At 42.4% G+C, this 19,756-nt stretch overlaps 1 long non-coding RNA gene across 1 annotated transcript in view; it reads right to left on the bottom strand.

The window, feature by feature from the left end:
• Positions 1-14,462, bottom strand: part of LOC140083235 (uncharacterized) — an 85,340-nt gene extending 70,878 nt beyond the window's left edge. Inside the window, exons 1-2 of the long non-coding RNA XR_011849937.1 lie at positions 14,305-14,462; positions 10,283-10,934 (exon numbers count right to left, since the gene is read on the bottom strand). This is a non-coding gene — a long non-coding RNA (uncharacterized lncRNA). The remainder of the gene's footprint in view (positions 1-10,282; positions 10,935-14,304) is intronic.
• Positions 14,463-19,756: the final 5,294 nt, after the last annotated feature.

The following is a 19,756-nucleotide window of genomic DNA, read 5'->3' as shown; positions in this document are numbered from 1 at the left end:
AGGCTGCAGGCTACTAACAGGACCCCAGAACAGAAACAAGGGCTAGGCAGCAGACTAGAAGACCCCAAGAACAGAAACAAGGGCTAGTCAGTAGACTACTGAAGGGGCCCCAGAACAGAAAGAAGACCTAGGCAGCAGACTACAGGACCCCCAGAACAGAAACAAGGACTAGGCAGCAGACTACAGGACCCCCAGAACAGAAACAAGGGCTAGGCTGCAGACTACAGGACCCCCAGAACAGAAACAAGGGCTAGGCAGCAGACTACTAACAGGACCCCCAGAACAGAAACAAGGACTAGGCTGCAGGCTACTAACAGGACCCCAGAACAGAAACAAGGGCTAGGCAGCAGACTACAGGACCCCAAGAACAGAAACAAGGGCTAGTCAGTAGACTACTGAAGGGGCCCCAGAACAGAAAGAAGACCTAGGCAGCAGACTACAGGACCCCAGAACAGAAACAAGGGCTAGGCTGCAGACTACAGGACCCCAGAACAGAAACAAGGGCTAGGCTGCAGACTACAGGACCCCAGAACAGAAACAAGGGCTAGGCTGCCGACCACAGGACCCCCAGAACAGAAACAAGGGCTAGGCTGCCGACTACAGGACCCCCAGAACAGAAACAAGGGCTAGGCTGCAGACTACAGGACCCCCAGAACAGAAATAAGGGCTAGGTTGCAGGCTACTAACAGGACCCCATGAACAGAAGCAAGGGCTAGGGAGCCGACTACTGACAGGACCTCCAGAACAGAAATAAGGGCTAGGCTGCAGGCTACTAACAGGACCCCTAGAAAAGAAACAAGCGGTAGTCAGTAGACTACAGGACCTCTAGAACAGAAACAAGGGTTAGGAAGCAGACTACAGGACCTCCAGAACAGAAACAAGGGTTAGGCAGCAGACTGATGACAAGTCCCCCCTCAGAATCACTTACCTTATATACTCGAGTATAAGCCTAGTTTTTCAGCACAAAAAAAAATGTGCTGAAAAACCCAAACTCGGCTTATACTCGAGTCAAAGACATAAATAAATCAAAACTCGCCTTTCTGGCGGCACCCGTAGATCTTCTGTGCGATCCATCCGGTATTGTTGTGCTGCACGACGGGGAAGGGGAGGCTATATACACTGGAGCAGGGTCTGGCAGGCTATATACACTGGGGCAGGGTCTGGCGGGCTATATACACTGGGGCAGGGTCTGGCAGGCAATATACACTGGGGCAGGGGCTGGCAGGCTATATACACTGGGGCAGGGTCTGGCAGGCTATATACACTGGGGCAGGGTCTGGCAGGCTATATACACTGGGGCAGGGGCTGGCTATATACACTGGGGCAGGGTCTGGCAGGCTATATACACTGGGGCAGGGTCTGGCAGGCTATATACACTGGGGCAGGGGCTGGCAGGCTATATACACTGGGGCAGGGTCTGGCAGGCTATATACACTGGGGCAGGGGCTGGCAGGCTATATACACTGGGGCAGGGGCTGGCAAGCTATATACACTGGGGCAGGGGCTGGCTATATACACTGGGGCAGGGGCTGGCAGGCTATATACACTGGGGCAGGGGCTGGCAAGCTATATACACTGGGGCAGGGGCTGGCAAGCTATATACACTGGGGCAGGGGCTGGCTATATACACTGGGGCAGGGGCTGGCAGGCTATATACACTGGGGCAGGGGCTGGCAAGCTATATACACTGGGGCAGGGGCTGGCAGGCTATATACACTGGGGCAGGAGCTGGCAGGCTATATACACTGGGGCAGGGGCTGGCTGGCTATATACACTGGGGCAGGGTCTGGCAGGCTATATACACTGGGGCAGGGTCTGGCAGGCTATATACACTGGGGCAGGGGCTGGCAGGCTATATACACTGGGGCAGGAGCTGGCAGGCTATATACACTGGGGCAGGGTCTGGCAGGCTATATACACTGGGGCAGGGTCTGGCAGGCTATATACACTGGGGCAGGGTCTGGCAGGCTATATACACTGGGGCAGGGGCTGGCAGGCTATATACACTGGGGCAGGGGCTGGCAAGCTATATACACTGGGGCAGGGTCTGGCAGGCTATATACACTGGGGCAGGGGCTGGCAAGCTATATACACTGGGGCAGGGGCTGGCTATATACACTGGGGCAGGGGCTGGCAGGCTATATACACTGGGGCAGGGGCTAGCAAGCTATATACACTGGGGCAGGGGCTGGCTATATACACTGGGGCAGGGGCTGGCAGGCTATATACACTGGGGCAGGGGCTGGCAAGCTATATACACTGGGGCAGGGGCTGGCTATATACACTGGGGCAGGGGCTGGCAGGCTATATACACTGGGGCAGGGGCTGGCAAGCTATATACACTGGGGCAGGGTCTGGCGGGCTATATACACTGGGGCAGGGGCTGGCAGGCTATATACACTGGGGCAGGGGCTGGCAGGCTATATACACTGGGGCAGGGTCTGGCAGGCTATATACACTGGGGCAGGGTCTGGCAGGCTATATACACTGGGGCAGGGTCTGGCAGGCTATATACACTGGGGCAGGGGCTGGCAGGCTATATACACTGGGGCAGAGGCTGGCTGGCTATATACACTGGGGCAGGGGCTGGCAGGCTATATACACTGGGGCAGGGGCTGGCAAGCTATATACACTGGGGCAGGGGCTGGCAAGCTATATACACTGGGGCAGGGGCTGGCAGGCTATATACACTGGGGCAGGGTCTGGCAGGCTATATACACTGGGGCAGGGGCTGGCTGGCTATATACACTGGGGCAGGGGCTGGCAGGCTATATACACTGGGGTAGGGGCTGGCAAGCTATATACACTGGGGCAGGGGCTGGCAGGCTATATACACTGGGGCAGGGGCTGGCAAGCTATATACACTGGGGCAGGGGCTGGCTATATACACTGGGGCAGGGGCTGGCAGGCTATATACACTGGGGCAGGGGCTGGCAAGCTATATACACTGGGGCAGGGGCTGGCTATATACACTGGGGTAGGGGCTGGCTATATACACTGGGGCAGGGGCTGGCAAGCTATATACACTGGGGCAGGGGCAGGCTATATACACTGGGGGAGGGGCTGGCAGGCTATATACACTGGGGCAGGGGCTGGCAGGCTATATACACTGGGGCAGGGGCTGGCAGGCTATATACACTGGGGCAGGGTCTGGCAGGCTATATACACTGGGGAAGGGGCTGGCAGGCTATATACACTGGGGCAGGGTCTGGCAGGCTATATACACTGGGGCAGGGTCTGGCAGGCTATATACACTGGGGCAGGGTCTGGCAGGCTATATACACTGGGGAAGGGGCTGGCAGGCTATATACACTGGGGCAGGGGCTGGCAAGCTATATACACTGGGGCAGGGGCTGGCAGGCTATATACACTGGGGCAGGGGCTGGCAAGCTATATACACTGGGGCAGGGGCTGGCTATATACACTGGGGCATGGGCTGGCAAGCTATATACACTGGGGCAGGGGCAAGCTATATACACTGGGGCAGGGGCTGGCAGGCTATATACACTGGGGCAGGGGCTGGCAAGCTATATACACTGGGGCAGGGTCTGGCGGGCTATATACACTGGGGCAGGGGCTGGCAGGCTATATACACTGGGGCAGGGTCTGGCAGGCTATATACACTGGGGCAGGGTCTGGCAGGCTATATACACTGGGGCAGGGTCTGGCAGGCTATATACACTGGGGCAGGGGCTGGCAGGCTATATACACTGGGGCAGAGGCTGGCTGGCTATATACACTGGGGCAGGGGCTGGCAGGCTATATACACTGGGGCAGGGGCTGGCAAGCTATATACACTGGGGCAGGGGCTGGCAAGCTATATACACTGGGGCAGGGGCTGGCAGGCTATATACACTGGGGCAGGGGCTGGCAGGCTATATACACTGGGGCAGGGGCTGGCTGGCTATATACACTGGGGCAGGGGCTGGCAGGCTATATACACTGGGGCAGGGGCTGGCAAGCTATATACACTGGGGCAGGGGCTGGCAGGCTATATACACTGGGGCAGGGGCTGGCAAGCTATATACACTGGGGCATGGGCTGCCTATATACACTGGGGCAGGGGCTGGCAGGCTATATACACTGGGGCAGGGGCTGGCAAGCTATATACACTGGGGCAGGGGCTGGCTATATACACTGGGGTAGGGGCTGGCTATATACACTGGGGCAGGGGCTGGCAAGCTATATACACTGGGGCAGGGGCTGGCTATATACACTGGGGTAGGGGCTGGCTGGCTACATACTGGAGAGGCTGTGAACAATGCATTTCCCACCCTCGGCTTATACTTGAGTCAAAAGGTTTTCCCACTTTTTTGTGGTAAAATTAGGGGCCTCGGCTTATACTCGAGTATATACGGTACTGACAAGTGCTCGGTGGTAGGATACTTACAGGGTCCACAAACAGTTAATGGGGAGGGGTGTTGAGAGCCTCACTTTTTTGCAACAATGGAAATATCTGGTCTGTTTTTGTGACTATAAAAAAATTAAGAAAATTGCTGACATTTTACCACATGGAGACAATATTATGTCCCCTACAAGAGCTGACAACTATTAGGCTCAATGTCGGCAATCGATAAAGCCCTTTGCTCTAGAAATGTGGGTTCAATAAAATTTCACAGAAGTTACGACCTCTTCATCTTATTTGTGAAAAATTGTGGAACATATTTAAATCATATTCTCTAATGGTCAGCAGCGCGATAGATCTATCCATGTGACATCAAAGTGATTTATCGGTGGATAATTGTAACGGGTCACACAGACAACAGAACTAAAAGTCTCTATGAGGGAGGAGTCTGTGGACCAGTGGACCCTCTGGACCACCGCGGAAGATGGTATGAGGCCCACGGTGGCAGGGGGATGGGGACCGGGTGGCAGGCAGAGGAGCACCGGTGTACCCGCGATCCGGGACATGGATCGCGGAAGCACCCGTGATAATAATTCTTGGACCCATGTCAACTTCATATGTGGACCCAGACTGCTGTGCGGGAAACCTACAATCGAATTCCTCCTAGAGTAGTCCCATCATGCTGAGCAGGACAGGAGATGTTGGTACGTCAGGACCATGGAATCTGTGCTCAGGCACCTTCCCATAGGAGAAGCCGCTTTATATAACTGACAAGAGCAGGAAATAGATTGGAGTCGGAGACAAGGCTTTTGGATTTTCGAAGGGGACCAGTGCACCCTATGGATAAAGACCACAACCTGCTGAGAGAGGTCGCCTGCTGTCGCAGAATTACATGGGGAATGGTTAATGCCCAGTATGAAAGATCTCCAGCTCAGCGCTTGTCTTCTGGTTCTCAGTGAACACGGATCACCGCTCTACCGAGGCTCCACTCCAGCAACAAACAATTCTATGATTCCGCTCAGCATATAAAAAAATGTGTTTGTAACTACGTCTCCATAGTGTCTATCAAAAACAAGGGTCTTCTGCTGCCACATGCACTAATAACATATAAATGAAGTGTGGTGTTACATAAAATCCCAGGCTCCTATCACAGGGGACGTTCCCAACCTGGAAGTTACGGAATCCTATGGAGATAACCTGCCTGCAAAACCTAAAGTGGACACCTCCACCTTTAATAATGAAGCATCCACCCTCTGCTCAACTGCCCCAAAATCATCTGAATTAAATAGCCTCCAATACTCAGGAGCGAGGGTTTAAATTATTATCAAGGTGGTATAGAGTTCCAGTTGTATTGAATACAATGGGGCAAATTTACTTACCCGGCCCATTCGCGATCCAGCGGCGCGTTCTCTGCACAGGTTTCGGGTCCGGCTGGGATTTAAGAAGGTAGTTCCTCCGCCGTCCACCAGGTGGCGCTGCTGCGCTGAAAGTCATCTCATCGCGCCGGAATGCACCACCTCGGACCAGGTGAAGGTAAGCGCTCCCCAAGCGACACTTTTTCGGTTTTTAAATGTGGCGGTTTTTCCGAATACGTCGGGTTTTCGTTCGGCCACGCCCCCCGATTTCCGTCGCACGCATGCCGGCGCTGATGCGCCACAATCCGATCGCGTGCGCTACAATCCCGGGGCAATTCAGGTACAATCGGCGCAAATCGGAAATATTCGGGTAACACGTCGGGAAAACGCGAATCGGGCCCTTAGTAAATGACCCCCATTGTATCCATCTATTTCACCACTATGTGGGGGGGAAAGGGGCTCCTTGATACACATATTTTGGGAGGGTCCCAAAATCCGTCTCCTTTGGAACTTAGTGGGACGAGTGTTAAGCCAATTAGATGAGCGTGACATAGAATTAGATCCACCGCTCTGATACATATGTTAAAAATTCCATTGGAGAGATATAGATCCCCAATGGTGGGCCCCCTAGCTAATGCAGCAAGAGCATGTATATCCTCAAATTGGAAGAACACAAGCGCGCCTACATGTAAAGAGTGGATACAGGGAGTAGAGGAGATAAGGAGGATGGAGGAGCTAACAGCTTATATGAGAGGAAAACATGTGTCCCTACCAGAAGATTTGGGGAAACTGGGTAGAGTTCCAGGCTACAGTATATTATAAGAGGCTTCTTGAAGAATAATCCAGAAGATTAAGGAGGGATGAGTGGAGGATGAGGGGGAGGGTCAGGTTTTTTTGTTTGTGTAACCGGTGAAATCATTATTTTGATGCTATGTATTAATGGGTGGGAGGGAGGAAGGGATTGTTATATACATATGGATTGTGTCTGTGTTGTTGAAGCATATGTAATTATCTTAAAAAAAATCTTAAATAAAGAATTTATAAAATAAAAAAAAATTGTGAGATAACAGACACCAGACACACCTTGGACCGGGGCCTTCCTCACGCCTATGTGGATGACACTCAGATCTATATCTCTGGTCCAGACATCATCGTTCTTCTAGCCAGAATTCCTGAGTGTCTATCAAAGACTTCTAAGCCACTTCTAAGACTTCTTAGCCTTCAAAAGCCTCTCACTCAGATAAACCAGCTCCCTACACTTTACTGACGAGATGCAAAGTTATAGAAACAGCCCTGTCTAGAGTTGGGAATCTGTTCCTTCAGTAATAGGTATGTTGGTTTGGTTGTAATCCCGCCTATTAATAGCATTTTATTATTATTTTTAAACTTTTATTGTATAAATTAACTGGAATGCAGCACTACATGATATGAACTTACCTGTGTGTACAATAAATAAATGATATAATTTATTGTGGGGATGGGGTAGCAAAATGTATATAATTAATTCAGGGGGTTGCTATGATAAACACAAATCTGTGGGGGGCTTTGTATTCTTTCAGTCAGGGGGACTTTGTATTCAAAGCATAATATTTACTATAATTTATGGGGGGGGGGGACAACATGATTAGGTGTGTTATGAGGTGGACACATATAAATAAGGAGAATAATGTTGTTATCCAAGTGACATTATACTGCAAGTGATTTTGATATTTTTGGGTGCGTAGTGTGGAGATGTAATGACATTTGGGGAGGAATTCAGCAGCAATAAGTCACATTATGAGAATTCAACATACAGTTCTGTACCCAGAGGAGGCAAATAGTAGTTGTGGATCTTCAAATAAGAGAGCTCTTTCAGTGATCTCAAGGTTTTCGCCTTTACACTCTAATCTACCTTTAAAAAACATCCTGAATTCTCCCTCTTAGCTAAGCCTACTGTATTTAACCAATATACCTAATTTTTTTCGTAAACTTCTAAGAAGTTTTTTATGTATAATCAATATTTATTGGGAGACCATAACAGGAATCAGTACAAACAGGAGATGGCATAATAAATCTGACCGCGCAGGGTCAGAAGCAACAAAGATCATATGCTCATATGGGGCTGAGAGTCAAAGAGTAAATCAGCGAGGATGAAGACCCCCTAATGCCATCTCGGGCAAAGTAACTACTATAACATATAACAAGCTAATAAAAGATAATCATGAAAAACAATCACATGAATATAAAGAAAAGGGAAATTGGGGGAAGGGTGAAGCGGGGGAGAGGAGGGGGGACACACACATAAGGGATAGGGATCCCGTAAGACCTTTCTATTGAAGGTTGGGAGAGCTATTGCACATTTTATCTATGACAGGAGGAGATCATGAAATTCCTGAGAGTCCAAAAATATGTCCCATGAGGCCCATGCTGTGTTCTTCTTATTAGGGCCTACCAACTCTTCCATCCTCCGGATAAAACCGAGCTCCTGAACCCACTCAACTATCGTAGGAGGTTGTGGACTTTTCCAATGTCTGGGGATTACTGTACGGGCTGCGGTCAAAAAGTGACGAAGGAGACCTTTCTTAATAGTGGAGATAGTACCAGGTATAATCGACAGCTTCTAAGAAGTTTTTAAATGTATTTTTTCATAACTTTTTCGGTTAGTTGATTTCAGGGAAAGTCAAAGGGTGGAGTGTAATAGGTACATGTGCCATGGTTTCTGGCTTTCTGGGAACTCTTAGGCCTTAGATACTGAATGCCATGGGAAAGTTAGAGGGTAGGTAGTAATTGGGACATGTGCCCTAGATGTAGAGTGTTGGGTGAGATAATTGGGCTTCAGCTGCTAAGTGCCGTAGATAAGTCAGAGAGTTGGTTGTAATAGGGTCCCCAGGTGTCGAATTCTGGGTGAAACACTTGGGCTTAAACAACCACTTTGGCTTTGGCTAAGACATTCCGATGCAGGGCATGGTCTGCAGGTGATAGAAAGGCTAGCCCCTGCCCTGTCTTGAGGACATCACATGATTTCTGTCTTTGAGGTTTGAGACGAATTTTAAACTGACAAATCTTGAGTGTTCCAGGTTTTATGGAGATAATATCAGTTCTGTAACTTTTTTTCTTATTGCTTCAATACATATTGTAGCTCTCCAGGGTTTTCTACACTAGACCCCCCCCCCCCCTATGAGTCTGTGCTGTCCCTTAACAACATGCTAATATGTGACCTGTGGGAAATCCTGGAGCTAATGATCAGTTTCCCTGCAGCGCCACCACAGGAGAAATGAAGGATTATATAGCGTTCGTTTAGATTGTGGGTTATCTGTGTAATAGAGGACAGGATGGGCCGTATATAGTTGTCGAAGAAAACAAAAGGATCAAAACGCCTTGTCCCTGCACTAGTAAAACTGCTCATCACCTCCAAACTAATACCTTTTACTGTGTTTGCAGCTGCATTTATGGAACATAAAAGATTTTCAATTAACTCAGATCACTCCTTTGAGAAGTGGAGGTTCCCATTGGCTAATCCAGGCGGTTTGTCCTGTTTTTTTATGTTAAAGCAAGTTTTTTTAAAACAAGAAAAAATCTATTGAAATAAAATCTATTGAAACTAAAAGACATCTCCAACTGCAAAAGATGTGGCTCCTCGGAGGCAGAACATGTTACATATGAACCGGCAATGTCTAGTTATTCTGGCATATGGTTTTTGAATATGTTGGCAATATTTTGCAGGTTCACATTGAACCATCAATTTTTACTGCTATCTTTGAATTGAATTGAAAACGAGAGCTTATTTAAAAAATTTGGTAAACTCATTATTAAAATAATGAACATTGCGATCCTATGTATTGTGCATAAGTTGGGCGCAAAAGAGCTCCCTAATAAAGACATTTGGCACAATCTTTCTAAATGTGTTATGATGTATGAATTGTATTGGTTCAAATTTAACGCTTCTGAAAATAAGGGGTTGAAGATATGAAACATATAGATATGGAGTTTTTGGTTTTTTTTTCTCTCTTCGGCCAGCAGGGAGGGTGGGGTGTCTCCGAAGAGGTACATGTACTGTATTTGTTATTTGTATTTTAAGGATTAGGATTTACTAATCAATGTTGCAATTTATACATTTATACACAATGTTGTATGACAGGTATCTATGTATGGCTTTTTTCCCTTTTACCTTTGATACTAATAAAGCATTTAATATAATATAAAAAAAAAGAAAAAATCTATTGACTAAAATCAATGTATCTTGTGCCACCACGTCGTGGTCTTTGAGTTTTGCCTTGTGTTATTTATCAAACATTAGAAAGAGTATTGACAAAATTTTTGCACAATTGCCGAATTTTGCATTACGGAAATATACAGGCGCAGATACACATCACCCAGGTTTGTCGGCTTTGTTTGATGTGACCGTAGGAGTGGAGACTTTTGGTCAAAATTTGCACAATTTTAAGAAGTAACATATCTATCTATCTTCTAAACAGGCAATAATTTACATCCACTATTCTAGTCAATGACACCGCTACAAAAAATTGGGCAAAAGAATCTTAAATTTGGCACCATAGAAACCACTGGAAGTTCTTCCTACACAGCAGCACTCCCATATACCTACCTATGTAGGGGACTGTAGAACAGTCCATCCACTTAAATCTGGGCCACGTTGGAAAGAAAAACCATCTCCCGAGTTCTATGGGTTCCAGAACGATCAAAAAGTGCTGAATGGGAATAAACATTTTTGAATTTTCTCTCAATCTTTTAATATAATTTTTGTTTTTGAAACATACAAAAGTTCATCTCTCTTCTACTTTCCTCATTAATTCCATTGCTATGCAAATCGAGTGGTCAAAAATGTTCTTAGACTCCACAGATGTTTTGTATCCAATAAGTACAAAGCCGAAGGAAACTGTATTACAAAGAATAGACATTGTGGTGAGGTTTTGTATTTCCCCATGACTCAATCTTATAATAATCCTCAAGCATTGTATTCCAAAAAATGGTCAATCATCTTTGATATTCTGTTTTTTGTGGTTTTCTTAATTCACCCAAGGTCTTCAAAAACGATGTTAGAACTAGATCCACCACTTAATCCTTCTTCCAATGATTCCTCAGCTCCAAATGATAGAAGGAAAGCGACAACAATTGCCAAGCTATTCCACAAAATAACTGTAATCCAACTTGACTGACGATTGTTCCCCTGCAAATCCATGGCAGAATCTTTTATTTAAGAGTAGATTGTTTTGATGTGAAGAGCTCCCATTAAAGAGCTTCCCTCCAAGAGTTTAGAAATTCAATGTAGAAGTATAGGTTTGTATAGATAAAGGGGAGAGAGGAACAGAGAGAAAGAATTAGGATGAGAAAGACTGAAAAGCCAGAAAATAGACATTGTTGCCACATATACGTTTTTAGCAAGAGAGCACCCAAATTTACCAAACCATAAAAACCATAAATAACAAAATCTTACATCAAATCGAATATCGAAGTCGATTTTTGTCATTAGATGGTGAGATTTAGAAATCAAAGTGATAGATGAAGAGTTCCACAAGACTGAACAAATATATAATCTTGGGGTTGCAACAAGTTTCAGATTGTTATACTCTATCCCGAGGATAGGGGCTCACATTCTAATAGATGAGCTTCTAACTGTTGGGGCCCCCACTGAGAAGAGGGGTCCTGTTCTCACTAATTCAATAGGATGAGAGAGATGGAAATTGCTGAGCCCAGACACCTCTGGCACTTGCATCTACTGGAGATAACCGAATACTTCCATAGACAGTCAAAGAAGTGTCAGAACACATTTTCGACAAACTGCTAAATAATTGTTTTAAAATGGTACCCCTATTCTCATTATTATAGGGGGATCCCTGTGGCCAGAGCCACATGGAACAGATTGTTATCCCTGGACTTCTAAACTGGATCACTGAGAAAAGAGAAAATACAAAATTCAAAATGGCCGATAAAGAGTAGCTACAGAACCAAATACACTACTTGGCAATAATTTGTTATATGTGCCCGGTGTTTTCATGGTAGCAAGTGCTAGTACATTAAATGGAAATCCACTTTTTGATGAAGCATTGACCCTGTGAATCACAACAGACTACAACATATTTTTGAATACAGGAAGGAGAGTCAGCTCACTGGAGGGCTATGCAGTTAGTCCTGGTAGATTAGAGCGCGGATAAACTTTGTTCCAAGTCCACAGATAATCAAAAACCAGATGAAATCCAGCTCACAAGACAATCCAGGATTTTCGTAAAAACATGTAGATTTTCTTTATTTCATTCTTTAAAATCCATCATAAACAAGACATGGGAAACGCACAACCACAGCTCACGGTCTACGTGTTTCGGAAAGATTCCTTAATCATATTTTTCATCCCAAATGATGATGGTTTGATTCTCCCAGAAAGTTAATGTGAACTAAAATAGTTATAGGAAAAAATGAGTGTGACAGGAAGTATTTTTGAAAATATAGCAGTAAGAAGGACGTTGAATAGGATGGGTAGGTCACCCTAAGAGGTATGGCAGGTGTTGTGCTTGAGAAGTTGCTTTACCAGAAGAGCAGAATGTATCATTTACAGCAATCTTGAACCAAAGTAAAAGTTTCTGATCTGATATTAGAAAATCATAGATGTGCCAATTTTTACCACCAGAAACTCCAGCATTGCACAGCTCTAGCGGATTGTGGCATCAACCAAACCTAGTGCCTCGTAGGTTCTAGAAAGATCTCACAGCCCCAGCGGGTGACAAGTAACTGAAAATGACTAAAACGATTATGATGGAGGGAAGCCTGAAACTTTATTAAAATTAGGAATATGCTAACAATCAATATCTATATTATATAAGAAAAGCAATTAGTATTTTTGTGACCAATAGTTAAATAAGGTTGGAACCTTCATATAAAAAAGTACTGGTCATTTTAAAAGAGGTTTTCATAATCAGCAAAAAGCTTGAGGCATGAAGCTAATTTTTGAGAAATATTAAGACTCGGTACCTGATGAAGATCAAGGTAACTCGATTGATGTTTAAGGTCAGATAAGTTCATTTCATTGTTCAATATCATGGCTCAGAATTATGAACTTCAATTTTTGAGCTGCACCCATAAAATATTAACAACAAAATCGCCAACATCTAGTAGTTTTAGCTCTATAGTCTTTAGCAGTGATGGAAAAACTCTCGCAAGTCTAGAAGTAGCCTTAAGCGGGATGCATCTTAATGAGAACACTAAGGTGCAATTACAAAACATGTATCAAGACATGTTTCCGTGCCACCTCATCTGAAGATCTATGGAAAGCGCACAGCTCAAGGCGAAGGTCCTAAGGGTAACACTAAACATGACAAGACTCAAACACCGAAATCAAAAATCATAGTCTAAAATTTTTGACTCTATTGCATTTAGCGAAGCATTTATAACAGTTGGTGGAGTTCATGTCCATAGTTTTATTTCTTAACATCTAAATTTTGCACCGATGCAATGTAAATTTAGGCAATTTTCCAAAAATGTTGTAAAATTGCTTTAAAATAAATCAACGTCAATCAAAAGTGCTTAGGTAATAATTTATAGTCGCAGCTTCAACCGTAACAATTTTTTAATAAACTTCTCGAGTATTGTCTCTCATTTATCTGATTTGGTCAAAATTTTTAATTTACGCTAGAATCTATCGGTTTTTATTAAGTGAGATCTTTAAACTAAAATAGTAAGAAAAAAGATGCTGAAATGTAATAAAAATGGTCACGCTAACATAAAAAATTTTTTTTAATTAAGTCATAAGAAACTTTATACTTTATAGAATCAGTGTGACACTAATCATCTAAATTACGGTAGATTCTTTGAATATTCTCTAAAGAAGAATTTGGTGTGTAAATTAAATATATTCACAATCGAGTCATTTTTTTTTTTCTTTAATACTAAGTTAATGGGAAAATATTTTGTATACATTAATCGACTAATCTACAAATGATAAAATAACTCCTTTATCCATCTGCGGATGTCAAAGTATTTTTGAACATTGGCGTTTAAGTGAAATCTAAAAGCGAGCGAAATCTAAAAACAAGATAAATGTTTCAACTGTTGTTTGTGAACATTCCGAAATGGAGAGGAGTATAATTCTGAAATCTCGGTATTATAATTTGATACATTTCATTTTTTAATTTTTCTCCAAATGCAAAACCTATCAGGTCTCTGTACTCTACCCCAATTTAATAGTTCTTTTGCAAATTTTTTAAAAACTTTCGTCCAAACAAATTGTTAGTTAAACTTAGATAAGAAATTGTTAGGTATATAGCTATCGATATTGATAGATAGATATAAGATTCCTAGATATGAATTATGTTGTAAACAGTAGATAGATCAATAGATGGATACATAGAAGCATAGAGATGATATGTGATTTACATGAGATAGATACCGTCTATTGATACGAGATAAAACTAAAAATCGATAAAAACATTATTGGCTGTCCTCTTCTTTATACAACAGTGGTTTGGAGGGTAACCAGGATGCAATCGATGGCAAACTGAAGATCCATCAAAGAGATGTAGTCTATGTTATTTCGCAAATGTGGAAGCAATTTAAACTCCAAAAAAACCCTCAAAGTCAAATCTTAGAAACAGTAGACACATGGCTTCTACTACTCACCATGGATATTAAACGTTCCAAGGGAAGGCCTGATACATTAGCATTTGTGTGGTAGTAGATAGATCCTCCTCACAGCTATGTGAACTCCAGAGTGTAGCCCAGTAAATGAAGAAGGGCTCTACTCATTGTTGGAGACAATTTCATCCATGACGTATAGATATCATCTAACCAATGTGTTCACTCTACTGAACTACGTCACCTTTCATTGGGCCGAGCCTCAGAATCTCAGTCCCGTCAACACAATTCTATTGGTTGGACGTAAACTGTTGCCTTTTATGTCGAAACGTCCAGTCAGCAACAATGAATTGAACTTTATTTGACCTTAGAATATTTGTAGCGTTGAAAGGAGACGTAGCGAAAGTACCGTACTCACTTTAATGTTCTATCGAAGGGTTTTGAAATATTCCTAGCGATATTTGCTAACAAATTTCGCTGTAGTGACCAACATTATTTTTGAATTCTTCTAACGTGAAAAAAGGTTGTATTTGTAAGAAACCGTAAAGAAACCAACATTACCGGACAGTTCAGATCGGAAATCATATGCATGACTGTTCTTAGATTGCTTAGATTAATGCCAATCAGATACCCATCTTAATTGTTGTCTACGTAGAGTTTCACGAGTTTGTGCCGTCAAACCTCATGTCTGCCGTGACCCTAGTTTACTCTTCATACTTCCATACCTCTTTCCATTTACTAAAAAACATCCACCTAGTACTAAAGTAAAAAGTCAGGACTGCTTATGAAAATGAAAAAATCTAAAAACATACAAAATATTTTGTCGTAGCGAAAGTGAGACTAGCCTCAAATAAAAATCGCGTTTTTAAGCCCGAATTTTTGGATATTTTTGAAGCCGTGAGCAAGTATATTAAGATGAGGGAACCTTAAAGGGAAAGTTAGACAATGCACATGAGTAATTTAGAGTTATAAATGGACCTGTTGGATGTAGTTACGCTCCTTAATAACATACCATGAAACCTATCCCTACGTATAAGCTTAAACAGTTATACAGATTCTTTTTATTGAGCTTTACTTCAATAAGGGGATGTGTAAAGAACTTTCTAATGTCTTTGGTCAGGTTTTACATACATCATTGTTATAGTACTAATGATCAAACTTGAATAAGACATTTAAATCTAAATCAAAAATGTAAAAAAAATAAATAATACTAATAATAATTAACATATTAGTGATATTCAAAAAATATAAAGAATACTAAAAAAAATACAAATAATAATTAACAAATTAGTGATATTCTAAAATATAATGAACAACAGTTAGTCCATCTGACTAAATACTATTAGCATAATAATAACCCCATTCTTACGGCTAGGCCCAGAAAAGCATGAAAATATGATCGGTTTACATAGAATTCTTTGAAATCGCAAACATTTCAAACAATTCCAGTTTTATATATAAACATTTTTTAAGGTTTTTTTAATTCATATTTCAAATGTATCATAGATATTATATACAGATCCAATTTACGAATATTCATACATTCATACATACTCATGGAATGAGATTTATTTTATTATTCTCACAACATTATTAGTAGGTATTAGGTGTTTCATTGGACTTACATATACATATAGATAATAAAGAAGATGTGGTTTTACTTCAAGTATAGAAAAAAAAGAGGTATGTATATAAAGAAAAGATTATACTGTTAATTTTACTGGTAAAGGGCAACATTTTGCGGAGATAGATTTTAGAATTTAGCCAAAACAGGATGAGGGGCAACTTCAGAAACCCAACCTAAAGTTTTCGAGTTGAAGCCACTTCCTGCAATAGTAATTTTTTCGATTAATTATCATAAATAAATAACGTAATAAAATAGTACCATGTGATATGGGCTGCCTACCAGGTCACAGAGGGAACTTCCCCTGTTATTACTCGCTCAAGTAGTGGCATTTTTGAATGCGGATAACGGTTGGCACTGATTTCACAAAGATGATCAAGACTTGGGGGGGGGGGGTCATTTATATTATCCCCCCCCCCTCTCTGAGCTCTTTTTGCCCTTTTGTGAGTCTATTTTTTTGCACCTCATTTGTCTTTGAAGTTTCGGCTCTATGTGAAATGCAGGTTTTTTTTAAGCCTTATTAGGAGCAAATTATAATAAAGGTGCAATTTTGTTGCGCAAATCCTACCATTGCCTTTCCTAAGCATGGTCACGACTGACGAGTTATCGCGCAATTATTTGTGACCATTTAGGTGCTCATCAATGTTAAATTAGGCGCAAACATCTGGAGGCAGGAGAAATACAAAGACAAATTATGCGCAAACTAGGAAGAAGTCACAAAAATTTGTGCAAATACCCAAATGCGCTCAAAAAGTCACTTAAATACAACCAAAAAAGACGCATCAGACTAAGATAATTCTGCCCCTTGATGTCTGGCCCAACGGCATGTCTGGCCCTATGTCATATATATATATGATGCATATATGTATGATGTATATATGATAAGTATAAATTTACACTAGTAAGTATTAAAGAGTAAAAAATATTTGTAATTTTTTTTTACATTTTTACAGTAAAATTTTTTGAAAAAAGTAGCAAGTTGTCTCTGTGCTTAAAGTTACGTTGCTTTGTTGTTATAAACAACTTACCCCTTTGATTTCCAGCGATGCTTATATTTACGTTAAGTCATAAAATTATGGGTAAAAAATTATTGTCCAAACCCCAATGTTGAAAAACTATATGTATATATATATAATAAATATATATATACATATATATAGCAAATGGAATGTATAAAGGTTACAAAATCCCTTTTTTAAAACCAGCTTGAACGGATAAAACTGGATTAAACTCTTTGAAAACCAAACACAAAATAATGTAAATTTAACAAAAATTTTTCTTTACATTTTTAAGAAAGCTATACCAAGTACATTTCTGTATGAATGTTATTATTCTGCGCATGAAAGGACACAAAAAATTAACATATACAACATATACAATATATATATATACATACACACACTTATGTCTTAGCGAAAAGCCAAAATATTTTTTTTTAAAAAAGAAGAAAAAAAGGCTCTGCGTGGAATCTATTCCATACATCGCATCTTCTTCTACGATCTGTGTTCAGAATCTATACGTAGAAACCTTAAGAAACACATATACATTAACATACTTAATACTATATATATATATATATCACAAAAATAACCAAAAAATCATAAATTACAAAAATAAATAATAAAAATAATATAGAAACCTACCCAGATTGTAGCAGCGATGATCGTGGAGTGCATCCAGTGAGTGTTTAGCTTGTGTCTGGCTGAGTGAGAACTTAGAAGTTAGTGTGAGGATGTTCTCAGACTATTGGAGCATCAGTGTCCAGACATTGTGGTGCCAGCGAGCTAATGAGGTGTTGCACTGTATAGGCTCCCTATGACCAGCCCTCCCACCGCTTCTCCTGTAACCCTTTGCTGGATCAGACATCAGACTACAACTTGGATTTTAGGGCGATTGAACGTATATTCTTCTGTAAGTAACGGCTAAAAAAAAAAAAAATTTTTTTTGTAAAACACAATTAGATTTTTTTAAAAATTATAAAATAAGTTTTAGAAATTGATGTACCTGATTTTATTTAGTTTTTTGGGGATTTTATTATTAAATTATTATCTAGAATTCCAAATCTTTTTATACACTTTTTGGGTTGACTGTAAAGGTATAGATAAAACCAAATAAAACCTGAAATAAGCAACACATATTATGGAGTACATTAAAAAAAATGTATAAACTGCTATAAGTGATGATGCTTTTATAGTGGGGGTTTGCAAAATCATTTTGGATTTTATTAATGCAGGATTTTTAAGATGACTTTTTGAGTGGAAAGTTTAACCTCATATCTTGGTGACATATGTTAGATGTCTACCAGGGGCGTTACTAGTAGAGGGGGGGCCTCATTACCGACCCTTCACCCTTAAAAAATATACATATCGTTTATATACTTATATACATACACATACAGCATATACACACATACAGCTTAAACATACATAGAGTAGATACACACCAGAGATACATACATATGGCATATACCCACAGACATACAGTACCATATACATCTATGCAGCATAAACACATCACATATGTACACACATATACATACAATGCCAGACACACTAGACATACAGCATATACACATGCATACAGTATATACACTCCACACACACATGCTGCAAATACACAGCCAATACCCCCAGCTTCCGGGTCCCCCGACACTTTGGGCCCCATAGTAACTGCTATGGCTGCTGCCCCTGTAGTTACGCCCATGGTGTCAAGTGTGGAGTTTCGTGTTTTCAGATGCATGAGGGATCTAACCTGAAAAGTTGTACCCATGAATATTGATGAGCAGACCCAAAGTGTAGGTGCAGGTTTGGCATTTGAGTGCATTCCTCCTGACCCAGACATAGGGGGTCATTTACTAAGGGCCCGAATCGCGTTTTTATGCCGGGCAGAGGTCGCACTAACATTTTTCCAGAAGGGTAAAAATACTCCTCTCACCATTTTTGAGGAGTATTTTTACCCGAGGAGGAGTATGAAAATTTCGGTAGCACACTGCGCACACAGCACACACTACACTGCGCACACACTACACACACTACACTGCGCACACACTACACTCACACACTGCGCACACAGCACACACTACACTCACACACTGCGCACACAGCACACACACTACACACTATACTCACACACTGCGCACACAGCACACACTACACTCACACACTGCGCACACAGCACACACTACACTCACACACTGCGCACACAGCACACACACTACACACTATACTCACACACTGCGCACACAGCACACTGCGCACACAGCACACACAGAACACTACACTCACACTGCACACACAGAACACTACACTCACACTGCACACACTGCACACTACACTCACACTGCACACTACACTCACACTGCACACACAGAACACTACACTCACACAGAACACTACACTCACACAGAACACTACACTGCACACACAGAACACTACACTGCACACACAGAACACTACACTGCACACACAGAACACTACACTGCACACACAGAACACTACACTGCACACAGAACACTACACTGCACACAGAACACTACACTGCACACAGAACACTACACTGCACACAGAACACTACACTGCACACACAGAACACTACACCTACAATCACACACTCACCCGTCCGGATCTGCGGGCAGGTAGAGATGGAGCAGGACAGGGAGCAGCAGCCCCGCTGTCCACAGGTATCGCGGGGCCTGCGCTCTCGCTCCGGAGCGCTGCTGACACAGATCACTGTGTCAAGTGTCGCGCTGAGCGGTCCGGCGCGCGCTGTGATCGCGCGACATTTACCTCTTTTGCAGCGCGCGCCGAGCCGCTCAGCCTGCGCGCTGCAAGGAATAATTGCCAAGCGTAACTTTACGCATGGCAATTATTTTGG

This window comes from Engystomops pustulosus, chromosome 1, assembly GCF_040894005.1.
Source record: "Engystomops pustulosus chromosome 1, aEngPut4.maternal, whole genome shotgun sequence".
Classification (NCBI taxonomy): Eukaryota; Metazoa; Chordata; class Amphibia; order Anura; family Leptodactylidae; genus Engystomops; species Engystomops pustulosus.
This window is presented reverse-complemented; position numbering and strand designations above follow the sequence as displayed.